This window comes from Schistocerca piceifrons, chromosome 7, assembly GCF_021461385.2.
Source record: "Schistocerca piceifrons isolate TAMUIC-IGC-003096 chromosome 7, iqSchPice1.1, whole genome shotgun sequence".
In the NCBI taxonomy this organism is placed as follows: domain Eukaryota; kingdom Metazoa; phylum Arthropoda; class Insecta; order Orthoptera; family Acrididae; genus Schistocerca; species Schistocerca piceifrons.
In genome coordinates this window covers 136,422,971-136,437,019 of record NC_060144.1, presented here as the reverse complement: position 1 = coordinate 136,437,019, position 14,049 = coordinate 136,422,971, and the positions used below count along the sequence as shown (strand labels likewise).

General features: G+C 44.3%; 1 protein-coding gene and 1 pseudogene across 1 annotated transcript in view; one reads left to right on the top strand and one right to left on the bottom strand.

Annotated features, from left to right (window-relative positions):
• LOC124805516 (protein Fe65 homolog) overlaps nt 1–14,049 on the bottom strand; it is a 1,158,577-nt gene that overhangs the window by 347,562 nt on the left and 796,966 nt on the right. The gene's annotated exons all lie outside the window — the stretch shown is intronic.
• On the top strand, nt 12,044–12,161 carry LOC124709371 (annotated as a pseudogene).

The following is a 14,049-nucleotide window of genomic DNA, read 5'->3' as shown; positions in this document are numbered from 1 at the left end:
ACCATTGCTTTTCACAATATATATAAATGACCTAGTAGATAGTGTCGGAAGTTCCAAACGGCTTTTCGCGGATGATGCTGTAGTATACAGAGAAGTTGCAGCATTAGAAAATTGCAGGAAGATCTGCAGCGGATAGGCACTTGGTGCAGGGAGTGGCAACTGACCCTTAACATAGGCAAATGTAATGTATTGCGAATACATAGATAGAAGGCTCCTTTATTGTATGATTATATGATAGCGAAACAAACACTGGTAGCAGTTACTTCTGTAAAATATCTGGGAGTGTGCGTGCGGAACGATTTGAAGTGGAATGATCATATAAAATTAATTGTTGGTAAGGCGGGTGCCAGGTTGAGATTCATTGGGAGAGTCCTTAGAAAATGAAGTCCATCAATGAAGGAGGTGGCTTACAAAACACTCGTTTGACCTATACTTGAGTATTGCTCATCAGTGTGGGATCCGTACCAGATCGGGTTGACGGAGGAGATAGGGAAGATCCAAAGAAGAGCGGCGCGTTTCGTCACAGGGTTATTTGGTAACCGTGATAGCGTTACGGAGATGTTTAGCAAACTCAAGTGGCAGACTCTGCAACAGAGGCGCTCTGCATTGCGGTATAGCTTGCTGTCCAGGTTTCGAGAGGGTGCGTTTCTGAATGAGGTATCGAATATATTGCTTCCCCCTACTTATACCTTCCGTGGAGATCACGAATGTAAAATTAGAGAGATTCGAGCGCACAGAGGCTTTCCGGCAGTCGTTCTTTCCGCGAACCATACGCGACTCGAACAGGAAAGGGAGGTAATGACAGTGGCACGTAAAGCGCCCTCCGCCACACCCCATTGGGTGGCTTGCGGAGTATAAATGTAATTGTAGATGTAGACCGGCCCGCCCTTCTCAAAAGTGCCGACACTCCAGCACCCCCAACATCTGAGCTGTGAGGCCTGGCTTCGCGGCTCCGAACAATCTAACTGCCACCGTGGTCACGTTGGTCACAGGGTCCTCCTGCTGCTAGTGAACACATACTTCGGTGCGGTGATCGCGTTAACAACAGTGTCGTGAGAGGTGCTCGCGAGCGCAGTCGGTCGCGGTTCTGGCTCTGAGCACGTCGTTATCCCCACTAGCGCGGGTGTCGCTCCCATTTACATGTCTGCGTGCACGCTTCCTCCATATGGTAGCAGCCATGGACCACGCAGCTCGAGCTAGTGTTGCTTTGATCGGTCATACAGCTGCATTTCGGATGTGATTTCATAGTGATGCAACTTTAGCATCCCGGTCGGTAGGCGTCATAAAGCTAATTTAGCTATTGGTGATGTGATCTGCCCCTCACTGTGCTTCAGTCATCTCAGATCTCTTCACTACTAATCATTTTAACGTGAGTCTCAGTGTACTCTCTCTCTAAAGAGGGACTTCTGACGCTAATTTATGGTTCAGTTACTTGTGTCATTTTCTTTGACTTGCAGCAGGTCTCGCGGTTCTAGGCGCGCAGTCCGGAACCGTGCGACTGCTACGGTCGCAGGTTCGAATCCTGCCTCGGGCATGGATGTGTGTGATGTCCTTAGGTTAGTTAGGTTTAAGTAGTTCTAAGTTCTAGGGGACTGATGACCTCAGAAGTTGAGTGCCATAGTGCTCAGAGCCATTTGACTTGCAGCAAGACATTTTCAAACCAGGTTTGGTCTGATTAAGGGCGGAGCACCAGTTTTTATAACAGGCTATGAGGAGGTACTGAATAGGATTGGGGAGAAGAGGAGTTTGTGGCAGAACTTGACTAGAAGAAGGGATCGGTTGGTAGGACATGTTCTTAGGCATCAAGGGATCACAAATTTAGTATTGGACTGCAGCGTGGAGAGTAAAAATCGTAGAGGGAGACCAAGAGATGAATACACTAAGCAGATTCAGAAGGATGTAGGCTGCAGTACGTACTGGGAGATGAAGAAGCTTGCACAGGATAGAGTAGCGTGGAGAGCTGCATCAAACCAGTCTCAGGACTGAAGACCACAACAATGTCAACAACCTCTTTTTTTTTTTTTGAGCAATACATTTTTTTTCCAAATTTATGTGTCTTATCGTCTGTAGAATTCCCCTGTTCCCTACAGTAAATATAATTTTTAGCTGTCAAAAATCCCTTCCAAACGAAAAAAAAGTTTTACATTGGTCTCTCAGGCAGATACATACAATTAGGCTGGCTGAACATGAACGCAGCTGGAGGTTGCAGAATCCTGACTTTGCTAAGCATTTACTGAGTGAGGGTCGCAACTTCAGCCGAAGTCCCACATCCTTATCAAACAAAGGACATAAACTCAATCTGCTGAAAGCCCTGGAAATTAACAAACATCTAGCTCACAGTCCAGATCTAATCCTAAATGACCAGACACAGCTCAATATTTCCCGTCTCCTAAACTTCACTTAATCCTCTCTGTTTTTCACTACTTCCCACACTGTCTGTTCCTACCTGTTCCCATTTTCCTGTATTCATTAAGTGCTTTTATTTTATTGAAATTGTCTGTGTAAGCCATGTAGACTTAGTTTCAATTGTTAAGGCTTTCTTTTAACTGGTACTTGCATTACTTTCCGTGTTTAATACCTCTTGTAGTTCTCTTATCAAGTATTTTTTTTTATTTACTTGGTTCTTTTATTTAACGCAAACTGTTACATAATCACAGTTTTGAATATAATGATAATGTTTTTCCAGTTTGCTCCTTTTGCGTTTGTGTATTGTTCAGCCTTTTTTACCTTTTAAAATGCAGTACCACTGCACTCTCAATGACGGTATTTACTGTATCATCCCTCACACTCCTCCATTTTCCTGCGTTTATTCATTTCTGTTTATCTTATTGATATTGCTTAAGTTTCTTATATATTCTGTAGTTACATTGATAAGTCTTTCTTCTGGTAATTGGTTTGTGTATCACTTTCCATGTTTTGTACCTCCTGAAGTAGCCTTGTTCGTTTTGTTTATTAATATAAACTGTTATGTAGGCTTGCTGTTCTTATTTTGTGTCAAAGTTTTTTCCCTGTTTACTACATTTTTATTTATTTACTGTCAATTTTTTTTACTTTTTACATTGCATTACTACCACACTGTCAAAGATGTTATTTACTGTACGTTTCTGCGTTAATACAGACGTGTAACTTCTCTTCCAATGTTGTTTACAAAGATTGTAACTTCTTTGGTGACAATACTCAGCAAATGTCTAAAGATGGCCTTGTAAGCTGAAAAGCGGTTAACACAATAAAAGTAATACTGTACAACAAAAGCAAACCAGCGCTTTTCATTTATTATAATGTTGTTCTATCAAGAACCGGCGGAATATTCAGTTACCATGAAACCGAATCCTTTGCGGCCACGGTCAAGTCAACAGCAAATTAGCAGGAGAGACCAAGTGTTCCAGCTAATTGGGAATCAGGGGACAGACAGCTTCATTAACTCATCAGTCTTATTGCCACCTTCAGTCAGCAAAAATAACAGTACCTGCAACTGTTTCATCCTTGTACAACAAGCATCCTTAAGTTACAAGTACTGTTGATTAGGTGGTCAGCGCAACGATAATGACGACGAATACTCGTACGTCAAAACAGCCATTCAGCAATAGTTTGCATGTCAGGGGTAGATTTTTATCAGACTGGCATTCATAAGTTGGTTGATTGCTTTGAGAAGAGCCTTAATATTGGTGGCAATTATGACGAGACATAGACAGAAGTAAATCTTTCATTTAACGATGAAATTGTTTGAAAAATGCAACTGCGTTTGTTTAACATAAAACTGTGCTTGAAAAACATGCCTTCTGCGTTTTCAACAGTCTTCTAGTTTCTCTGTGGCACAGAACAGCAGCTGTTGTGCTTCATTTTTTTGTGTAATGCGCACTACACTATTTCTTGGAAGGTCTGTTTAATACGTTACCGGTTTTGTGGTTGTCCCAGCGACAGAATTCATTACGCGCAACGGGCGTTTATTAAACTGTCTTCCTTTTCCTTTCTGACCTTACATAGCACGGTTTGCTGCTAAAGAGTAGTTCTGGCCCCCGTGTGGGTGTCTGGCACGCATCCACACGCCACAACGTCATATTCATACAAGCGCAGGAACTCGTATGTATCATCAGCTTGTGAGTCATACAAATTGTGTTCTGTGTTTTTCTTCATTTCAACAATCTACGTTTTGTGCTTCTGGAGCATAAATGGAGAGTCAGCACTGCTATTGTCTAAGCAGATGGGAGAAATCTATGTCTGCATGCTGACTCGGTAATTCACACGCAAGTGTTTGGTAGTTGGTGCCAAGATCATTTCTCTTTCCGTTCCACTCTCGAAGAGAACGTGGGAAAATATAGACACGAATCACTGATTTATCTTATCACAATGGTCATATCTTCATATATAGATGGCAGTCAACAAATTAACGGTCCAGTCACCTTAACGTGACCAACGCCTCTGTTCGACATCAACGTGCAATAACTACTCTCAGACGATAGGTGGCAGCACTAACACTGGGCGATATATAAGCGTGTCTGGAGACGGCAGAGAAATAACAATCCGCACTCCGACAAATCTATAATTTCCCCTCTTGTTTGCAATCCTCGTAGGATTCCGCGCCTTTACCAGCCCATCCTACCCACGCTACACCTGTACCGTATCCGCAGACTAAGCTGAAACTCGGCGCGGGGGCTGCTGCGAGCGACTGTACAGGCATTTCCCATACACAGTCGCTCCCATCAGACACCGCAACTTTGTTTGCGCATGTAATACACCCTCCACATACTCTCCCGAAGAAACTTCATCTCATCCTCCCAGATGAACTCCGCTTTGACATTTAATGATCCTTCCTGCTGTAAGTCCGTCCCAACCATTCCACGTCATAGGGGGCTACCTCTCTCTTTCATGCTCACATTTCCTTACCCCTTTTGTTCTGTCTGTCTTTCTTTCCCCACACGTTTCTCTCCTAACAACTATTAGCCAGTACCTGGCCACCTCTACTCCATCCCTTCTTCTGTGCCATCAGTCAGTCCTATCCCATCGCTGCTATACACCAGTCCTCCATACGTATACTACCACATTCCTACCCTCCTCACCGGCCAACCCTTTTCCCTTCAGCAACAGATTCCCTATCCCAGGGTATCTCCTTCCAGTTTTCAGTGCCAGGAAAGTGCTTCGTTTAAATACCAGTGTTTCGGCATCACGTTTTAAATGTTTTAAAAAATGCTCTTATTGAGTTTCGTTCCACCTTTCATTATTACTGTTCTTAACTACAAGTGCAAGAAGTCCTATCTCTCGTGTATATAAAAAACCTCCATTTTTTCACCTTTAAAATATTTAAATTTACTGTAATATCTCAACCGTTCTATTTCTTATTTTTTCGTGTCATTTAATTTATGTTCTCAACTGGGTGAAGAACGGGCTGACTGCACCGCTGATAGCCCAACCTCTCGCCCATATGGAGCACAGGAGAATGAAATAACAACAACAAACACACGGAGAACCGTGCAGCCGTTGTAATGCGGAAACGGAGCGATTTATCTGACATCCAAAAGGGCACGGTCACTGACTTTCGGGCCAAGGCTGCAAGAATTCCGAAACGGCTAATTTTTGTAAACAGTTCGCGTGCCGCCGCGGTTAAAGGTATACTGTGGACGACAAAATGGCGCTATCAAAACCGGCGCCGAGACAATGGTGCTGTCCCACGGGTCATAGTTGACTGGGATGAAAGACGGCTGCGGAGATTTGTACGGGCAAGCTGACGTGCAGCTGTTCAACAACTGACCGACAGGATGAACCAAGGGGCTACGAACAACGTCTCCTCAACGTTCGTTCAACAAACAGTCCTGCGTATCGGCCTCGGCAGCAGTCGGCTGGTTCCAACACCCATGCTGACTACTGTTCATCGGCAAAGAAGGCTGAAATGACGTCCACTGAGTGGCGACAGGTGGCATTTTCAGACGCATCACGTTTTCTGCTCCATCAGACAAATCATTGGCGTGTCCGGCGTGAAGCGTCTGACAGCAAACACTCTGCAACAATTATCAAAGGGTCTAGGCTAGTGGGCATTCCCTGGGTGATCTGGAAGGCAGAACGCATCAACACAAGTATGCATCTACCCTTGGGGACCATACCCACACATCCATGCAACATGCAATTTATTTACAGTACTGCCAATTAAAATTGCTACCCCAAGAAGAAATGCTGATGATAAACGGACAAATATATTACACTAGAACTGACATGTTGTTACATTTTCACACAATTTGGGTGACCCTGAGAAATCAGTACCCAGAACAACCACCTCTGGCCGTAATAACGGCCTTGATACTCCTGGGCATTGAGTCAAACAGAGCTTGGATGGCGTGTACAGGTACAGCTGCTCATGCAGCTTCAACACGATACCACATTCCATCAAGAGTAGTGACTGGCGTATTTTGACGAGCCAGTTGCTCGGCCACCATTGACCAGACGTTTTCAGTTGGTGAGAGATCTGGAGACTGTGCTGGCCAGGGCAGCAGTCGAACATTTTCTGTATCGAGAAATGCCCGTACAGGACTTACAACATGCGGTCGTGCATTATCCTGCTGAAATGTAGGGTTACGCAGGGACCGAATGAAGAGTAGAGCCACGGGTCGTAACACATCTGAAATGTAACGTCCACTGTTCAAAGTGCCGTCAATGCGAACAAGACGTGACCGAGACGTGTAAACAATGGCACTCCATAGCATCACGCCGGTTGATATGCCAGTATGGCGATGACGAATACACGCTTCCAATGTGCGTTCACCGCGATGTCACCAAACTCGGATGCGACCATCATGATGCTGTAAACACAACCTGGATTCATCCGAAAAAATGACGTTTTGCCATTCGTGCACCCAGGTTCGTCGTTGAGTACACCATCGCAGGCGCTCCTGTCTGTTATGCAACGTCAAGGGTAACCGCAGCCATGGTCTCCGAGCTGAGAGTCGATGCTGTTGCAAACGTCGTCGAACTGTTCGTGCAAACGTCCCCATCTGTTGACTCAGGGATCGAGACGTGGCTGCACAATCCTTTACAGCCATGCGGATAAGATGCCTCTCATCTCGACTGCTAGTGATACGAGGCCGTTGGGATCCAGCACGGCGTTCCGTATTACCCTCCCGAACCCACCGATTCCACATTCTGCCAACAGTCATTGGATCTCGACCAACGCGAGCAGCATAGTCGCGATAGGCTACAATCCGACCTTTCTCAAAGTCGGAAACGTGATGGTCCACATTTGTCCTCCTTACACGAGGCATCACAACAACGTTTCATCAGGCAACGCCGGTCAACTGCTGTTTGTGTATGAGAAATCGGTTGGAAACTTTCCTCATGTCAGCACGTTGTAGGTGTCGTCACCGGCGCCAACTTTGTGCGAATGCTCTGAAAAGCTAATCATTTGTATATCACAGCATCTTCTTTCTGTCGGTTAAATTTCGCGTCTGTAGCACGTCATCTTCGTGGCGTAGCAATTTTAATGGCCAGTAGTGTATCTTCGGCACGATGGTTCAAATGGCTCTGAGCACTATGGGACTCAACTGCTGAGGTCATTAGTCCCCTAGAACTTAGAACTAGTTAAACCTAACTAACCTAAGGACATCACACACATCCATGCCCGAGGCAGGATTCGAACCTGCGACCGTAGCGGTCTCGCGGTTCCAGACTGCAGCGCCAGAACCGCGCGGCCACTTCGGCCGGCTTCGGCACGATGGCATCTACCAACAGGATAATGCAAAGTGTCATACAGCTCGCAGCGTGCGTGCATGTTCGAAGAGCACCAGGATGTGTTTACCGTACTAACCTGGCCACCAAATTCCCTGGATTTAAACGTAATCGAGTATCCGTGTGACCACCTCGCTCGGTCTATTCGCGCCGTGGATCTTCATGCGAGGGCCGGCCGCGGTGGTCTCGCGGTTCTAGGCGCGCAGTCCGGAACCGTGCGGCTGCTATGGTCGCAGGTTCGAATCCTGCCTCGGGCATGGATGTGTGAGATGTCCTTAGGTTAGTTAGGTTTAAGTAGTTCTAAGTTCTAGGGGACTAATGACCACAGCAGTTGAGTCCCATAGTGCTCAGAGCCATTTATTTATTCTTCATGCGAGAAACCTAGCGCACCGACCACACCACTCGAGTCGGCATGGCTAAACATCCATCTCGGTAGCTTACAGAGCATCACTGACTTTCCTTCTACACCTCTCACAGCGGCCCTCGCTGCGAATTTATTCAGACAGGTGGTCACGTTAATGTGACTGGGCAACGTACGAGGCGTGTTTTTAAAGTAAGGTCCGTTTTGTTGTAGATACTAGTAGTTCGCACGCATACCGCAACGAGAGCGTGCGTCGTGTACCGGCATGCCTTGGGAACAACTGTGCTCAGTTTCAGCTCTGTAGCTAACCTGTACGGTTCTGTTCTGTGCTTTCAAAATGTTTAAGACTATGAACTCGCCCGCGGTGTGTGAGATTCGCTCAGTGATACGGTTTTTGTCAGCAAGGAACCTGTCTGCTGCAGAAATTCATCGACAGTTTTGCGAAGTGCACGGTGATACTGTTATGAGTGAAAGCAAAGATGGCTGTGACAACGTCCATTATGAGGACTGTTCCCGTCGCCCTTCTTTTACTACAGACGATTTGGTGGCTTCAGTTGAAGCGAGGATTTGTGAGAACAGGCGCTTCACAAAACAGGTCTCTCAAACGAATTTCCTGACGTGTCGAGATCAGTGCTTCACTACATTTTTTCTGAACGCCTGAAGCTTAGGAAACTGTGATCCCGTTGGGTCCCGAAACTCCTAACAGAGGACCACAAATACCAAAAATTTGATTGTGCCATGAAGTTCTTGAGTCGTTATTACGAAGAAGGTGACGGCTTCTTGAGTCTGATGGTAAATGTAAACGAAACATAGGTTTCGCATATAACCCCCGAATCGAAACAACAGAGCAAGGAATGGAGACACACACACTCGCCTGTAAAGGTGAAGGCCGAAGAGACGCTATCCCAGCGCAAAATCATGGCGTCGGTGTTTTGGGATAGGAATGGTGTTTTATTGGTCGACTTCATGCAACGAGGAACCACTATCAATGCAGAAGCATACTGCCAAACCCTGAGAAAGCTACGCAGAGCGATTCAAAACAAAAGACGCGGCATGCTGACAAACAGAATTGTCCTTCTCCATGACAATACAAGACCTCACACTGCAGGCCAGACCCGCGATTTAGTGGACAGTTTTGGCTGGGAAGTTTTAGACCTCCCACCCTACAGTTCTGATCTTGCACCGAACGATTATCATCTGTTCCTCCATCTCAAACAACACCTCAGAGCCAACCGTTGCAATGATGACGACGGCTTGAAAACGGCAGTGAACTCTTGGTTATCGGAGGAGGCAGCAAGTTTTTATGAAGAGGGTATTTTAAAATTGGCAACTATGTCGAAAAATAGAGTGAAGTATGTACTTTCTGAAAATAAATTTACATTTTTGAAATAATCGTTCGTTGTGTACTTATGTTCAAACGGACCTTACTTAAAAACACGCCTCGTTTTTTGCCTTTCGCAGGAAGAAGCTGGTGACTGAAATTTCGTGAAAAGATTTTGCGGAAAGGAAAAAGTTTTCGTTTTTTAGTGATTGCCAAACCAGCTCATATCCATGACACTCTGCAAACCGAACTCAATTTCTTTGAACTTTTCCGATGTCCTCCGTCAATCCTATATGATAAGGGTCCCATTCTGCGCATTAATATTAGAGGAGAGGATGCAGAAGCGTAGTATAAACAGTCTCTTTTCTTGGATTTGTGGTACCGTCCTGTACGTTCTCCCAACGAAACGCAATCTTTGGTTCTCAATCCTCACAACATTCTATATGCGATTATTATAATTTAAATCGGACACAGTTGTAATCGCTAGGTATTTAGTTGAACCGACAGTCTTCAAATTTGTGTGATTTACCGTGTAACCTAAATATAACTGAATTTTATAGGTCCCATTTGAAGGACCTCACACTTTTTACTATTCACGGCCAGTTGCCACTTTTCACGCCACGCAGGTATCTTCTCTAAATCGTCCTGTAATTCGTTTCGATCTGACGACTTTACTAAGCGGTAAACGGCAGTATCATACGCAAACAATTTAAGAGGACTGCTCAGGTTGTCTCCTAGTCGTTTACATACAAATAACTTCCATCAGTTACTACGAACTGTGACCTTTCCGACACAAAATCACGAATCCAGTCGCACAACTGAGACGGTACTCCGTAGTCACGCAATCAGCCTGACAGTTATAAACTAACGGTCGTTTAGTTTGGCATGCAGGTCTGGTCAGACGGTACACGAGCAAGGCCATGTTTCTCTATGTTCCCAGCACGATTTTTCAGAGCCCTAGTAAAACACCTTATTTGACTGGTGTTATCACAGTAGTTGCTAAACATACCGGGTGATCAAAAAGTCAGTATAAATTTGAAAACTGAATAAATCACGGAATAATGTAGATAGAGAGGTATTAGAACCAAAGAAATACAAAAGTTCAAAAACAGACGGGGCTTCATCTCATCATAATAACAATAATTAGCATAACAAAGTAAGACAAAGCAAAGATGATGTTCTTTACAGGAAATGCTCAATATGTCCACCATCATTCCTCAACAATAGCTGTAGTCGAGGAATAATTTTGTGAACAGCACTGTAAAGCATGTCCAGAGTTATGGTGAGGCATTGGCGTCGGAATTTGTCTTTCAGCATCCCTAGAGATGTCGATCGATCACGATACACTTGCGACGTCAGGTAATCCCAAAGCCAATAATCGCACGGACTGAGGTCTGGGGACCTGGGAGGCCAAGCATGACGAAAGTGGCGGCTGAGCACACGATCATCACCAAACGACGCACGCAACAGATCTTTCACGCGTCTAGCAATATGGGGTGTTTTTTTTTTTTTTGTTCTAATAAAACCCCATGTCATTCCAAGCATGTATGTCAATTTTTACCTCTCTATCTACGTTATTCCGTGGTTTATTAAGTTTTCAAATTTATACTGACTTTTTGATCACCCGGTATATAGTGGACGTTTAGTGGTAATTTTTCAACCTCTGCTCGAAAAAAGTTAAAATAGCTGAAGTCCTTTTATTAATTCAAACTTTGTCACTGTTTCGGAAAACATGTTAGAGCAGCGTTATTCTCGTGAGCAGAGGTTAAGTCCTCAAGAGCGGTCTGTGCGTATAAAATTGCACTGAAGCAACGGGGAACGTATCATTTACGCAAAAAGTAATCTGCCAGTTGCGGCAGATATGAAAACACAGAGGCCTGGTAAGAGTCCAGGTCTGTTAGAGGCACCTGCAGATTTCTGGCCACATATTAATGAATTTGAGAGCATCTTGTAAAACATATGGAACAATGAGGACACAAGAAAAGGAAATTCAAAGTGTTCAGAATACTTAGAGCGTGCAGTGAGCAACCTTGAATCAAGATTCTTTACACTTTTACGATGAAGGACTAGTCCTTAATTATATATTCTGGATCACCTATAACTGCCTGTCTTTTATTTCGTTAACCGTTCAATATGTAGAAACGAAATTTTCGCCAGATGATAGTAGGCAGAGGGTCACGTTATTCTTTTGTCTGGGTAGTATTCTCAACTCCTGTTTTAACCAAGATATTGACTGATGTACGTTATTTTAACGGTACGGTATGATTTTTAGCGCAATTCGAAAACTCTCGTAAAGATGATACGACTGCTAATTTTGGCGATGAAACTTTTCGCAAAAGTATCCGAGAAATGTGCTAAGCTGATGGGCCGGAAATGGTTTTTGCTGTGTAAACACCTCCCAGTGGGACTCTCACATCAGGCTTCTTCGTTGTATGTAGCCTTCCGACCGTCTACTTGTTTCCACAATAGCTGTTCACTTAAACGCGAAAATGTACATACATCTGAAATAGTGAAGTAGTTTTCGCAAGGCTGTTCTGATACGTTACAAGATTGCATGTACTCGTAGTTCCATTTACAACAATCGTAGCTGAGCGCGTAACTGTGTCGTAATGACTAGGGACACGAGGAAATACGTTTTATCTTAGTAGCGTGGCAACGGCCTTGCCGCAGTGGATACACCGGTTCCCGTTAGATCACCGAAGTTAAGCGCTGTCGGGCGTGGCCGGCACTTGGATGGCTGACCATCCAGGTCGCCATGCGCTGTTTCCATTTTTCGGAGTGCACTAAGCCTCGTGATGCCAACTGAGGAGCTACTCGATCGAATAGTAGCGGCTTCGGTCAAGAATACCATCATAACGACCGGGAGACCACTGTGCTGACCCCATGCCCCTCCTATCCGCATCCTCCCTGAGGATGACACGGCGGTCGGATGGTCCCGGTAGGCCACTCGTGGCCTGACGACGGAGTGCTTAGTAGCGTAGGCCTGCCTTCAAGCTGCGGTCTAGCAGAGTCTGGCACGGTAGCTCAGCGTGTTCGGTCAGGGGACTGGGCACCCTCTGTTATCAAGAAACAGAGTGAAGTTCCCTCCTTGAAATCTGAGAATGAAAAATCTGTAGACGAAAAATGACGATGAAACAGATCGAAACGAAAGAGGAAAAACGCGGTAATTGGAAAAGGAGAGGCCGCGGGATCGAATACCGGCCGGGCCACAGGAAATGTTCTGTGTTCTTTTAATGTAAGCTGCGCCTCTCAACGATATGAGGTGTCGCTAGGAACGTCATTCGGATTCCACGCGAGGCCTACGAGAAAGGCCGCGGAACGAAGGTAGTCCTGCGCTCACTCGCTCAAATCAGCAAACTACGTTTCTACACCTGTTAACTCGTAACTAGGCGTGTCCCCACAAACTAAAACTGAATCTTCTTCTGGAATCCGCTATTATGGAATCTTACTGTAATTAGTCCTACAATGATGGGAAGTCCATGGGGCTGCTTATAATTTGTTAATGCTGTACTGGCGTACAATAAAATAAAATCATGCTAAAATGATTATCAGTAGCATACGGCACCACTAACAGCATGTAATGAGTACTGTTAAGCATAAGTGACTAAATGCTATAAATAAGCCGTTATACCATTCATATCGAGTACTGATCTTAAATTAAGTTTTGCTGTAGTACTGTTAATCAGTAAGATTTCACAATAGCAGATTCCAGCGGAAGATGCAATTCTAGTTAGTACTTACACGCCCAGCTGCAAGTTAACTGGTTAAGAAACGTATTTTGTCTGCTGAGCTGAGCGAGCGAGCGAGTTCAGGACTAACTTCGTGACGTACGCGCCGCCGCCTATCTTTCTCGTGGGCCTCGGCTTCCACTTTAAACTGTAGGTCCCCTTTCCCCGGTTGGATAACTGGGTTAGCTTAGGAACATGCAAGTCGCCAAGTGGCGCCCATTTAAAATTTTATAAGAAGGTTATGTATTGGTCACTTAATACTTTATTAAAATTTATTACTAGTTTCGGTTTTCCGGTGATCGGATCTCAAAATGAGAAAATATTAACAAATACATATCAATAAGTTTATCAAACAAAAATCGTCATTAAATGTGCAAATAAAATGAATATGTTGTCTACAAAATTTAGGAGTGACACACAGGCGCATAGTCAATACATACAAGAAAAAAAGCAAGGAGTACATAATTATAGATTAAATAAAGTGGCGCTAATAAGACAATTGAAAGTACATGTATATGAAAATAGCGTATATTAGAAGATCTAGATCGTAATACCTTTCATACATTTCTAGAATGTCGCATAGAATGTATCTTGCAAATACTAAATTTAAATAATATGAAAGCTGTAGATAGGCCCGCTGCACGCATTTTAAAAGAACGTAATACAGACTATTATTTAAGATAGGATATAAATGCATAAAAACAATTTAAAATGCTCTTGAAGGTTTTATCTATACGGTTGAATCACAAAGGCATTACACGAAAAGCGGTATATCGCATCGCAGCTGCCACACAAACCAATAATCAATTTTAATAAAATAGTATGCAACGAAGACACTGCCTTTTATAACATTACGTAATCCTCGGGAGGTACAAATGGCCTCATTTCACGTCCAATTGAAAGACTGACAGCCGGGCCATAGAGCCAGA